The sequence below is a fragment of the Phytophthora infestans genome, genomic scaffold (genome assembly GCF_000142945.1).
Source record: "Phytophthora infestans T30-4 supercont1.197 genomic scaffold, whole genome shotgun sequence".
Lineage (NCBI taxonomy): Eukaryota > Oomycota > Peronosporomycetes > Peronosporales > Peronosporaceae > Phytophthora > Phytophthora infestans.
Window position 1 is genome coordinate 94,207 of NW_003303562.1, and position 2,100 is coordinate 96,306.

The window sequence follows — 2,100 nt, forward strand, 5'->3', positions numbered from 1 at the left end:
CGCGTGGCGCTGGCTATCTCCAGGCTTGGAGGTCGCGCTCGCGAATGGGCACTAACGTGCGGCACGTCTGTTGACGCTGCATTTCCCACTTGGGATCAGCTGAAGCAACAGCTTTCGCGCGTGTTCGCGCCGCCTAATCAGGCGTACCGTATCCGGTCGAAGTTCCTTGCTACCCGCCAGGGTAAGAAGGAGTTATTGGACTATGTCCAAGAGTTGAGAACTCTTATCGCCGGAATGGCGGCGGACCCTCTTCCAGAACTGGTCAGCGTGACCGTGTTCATGGAGGGACTTCGTGTGAGCGCAGCTCGAACGGAAGTGTTCCGTGTACACCCTAACTCTTTCGAAGAGGCGGTGAATGTGGCATTAAATGCCGAGCACAACTTCAGGTCGGCGCGACCTGGTTGGAGCGCTGGTAGCGCAAGCTCTTCGAGCGGTCCAGAGCCGATGGACCTCAGCTATGCTGAAGACGAAGAAGCGGAGCTTCTTGCTGCGGAGCAGCGCGCCGGCATCCGCCGATGCTTTGTGTGCAATAGCACTAAGCACTTGAGGGCCTATTGCCCTCTGCGCAAGAAGCGCGAGGCTCCGGCGAGCCAACCCTCCGGGTCATCGCCGGGAAACGGCAACTCCCAGTAGGCGCGGGGCGGCCTACTGGGGAAGAACTGAGTTCTGTTGTGCCTCGAAGAGGTAGAGGACAACGGGGCTCAGCCCCGAAGAGAGCTGAGCTCTCTTACGAGAAGAGTGTGTGCAAGCCGGGCTTGCTGGTCGTTCAAGCGAACGTGAAGGGCTTTGCAAAGCCATGGAGAGTCTTGATTGACTCGGGAGCCTCGGGGAACTACGCCCGTCGCTCCACCCTGAAAGGGAGTCAGCTGTATGCTGAGGCACTGGAAGTGCCAACGAGAGATACGATCTCTGTCCGTCTCGCGACGGGGACACTGGTAACTGTGTCGAAGGTCTCTGTCGACCTTGGAGTGAAGTTTGAGAACTTCGATAGCGTGGAGCGCTGTTTGGTCTTAGACCTGGATGCGAGGTATGACCTCATCCTTGGCATGGCATGGCTGGAACGTCATGAGCCATGGATCGACTGGAAGTCGAAAACGCTGGGTGCGTCGCACCCTGCTCCTAGTGGAGCTTTGGTGAGTCATGAACCCACCTCTGCTAGGAAGCAGAAGCGCTTTTGGCGCGAGCACGAGGCCGAGGCGGCCGTAGTGCTGGACATTGGTATGTCCGAAATTGTTAGCAACGAGGTTGCTGTTTGCCCTGAGGGCGTACGTGGTGCGGCACGTTATCCGCGGAGCGGTGCAGGTCAGGTCAATGACCAACTGCTGGGTCCTGGTGAGGACAAGCGCGGAGTGGCGCGTAATCCACTGAGTGGTATGAATCTGGTCGATGACCTACCGCTGCGTGACCCGAGGGTCGCGGTCGACTGCGAGTCGAGGCATCATGGGCGTGGCCCAGGAGATGCAGGTGAAGTGACACCTAGTTCACTGTGTGAAGGTCAAGAACCTCTTGGCTTTCAGCCGAGTGTCTTGCGAGACACTGTATCCTCTTCGAGGAGTGATGGAGCTGCTGCACCCGGTGGTGGTGACGGAGATGTCGCCACACCGCCCTCATCCGGCCGGGCTCGGTCGCGGAGGGAGAGGAGAAGAAGACGCAGGGCGTCTGTGACGTCTTCGACGTCGGACGATGTGTCCAACGTGACGAGCGGTGATGCTCCACGTGATTGCTGTGAACAGCTGTATACACTCGTGAACGGAGTGACGGGGGAGGTAGAAGGCGATATCAGCCTTGATACTCTGCCCGCTGCAGATGCTCTGCTAGAGCTGGACGAGATGTCCATTGCCGAGTTCGGCGAAGCCTTAAAGGCAGGCGAGCTAGCCGAGGTGGTCTTGCTGGGACCTGAGGAGGAGTTGAACTCCTCATCCGTCGTGGACGACGCGGTCCTAGAGGACACCAAGAAGGCGCTGAGCGCAAGAAGTGGATCGGCGATCCTCAAAGATCCTTCGGATCCCTTCTACCCGGTGGTGAAGGAGTATGGAGACGTTGTCTCAAAAGACCCACCGACGGGCCTGCCTCCGGATCGAGGCGTGTGTCATGAGATTG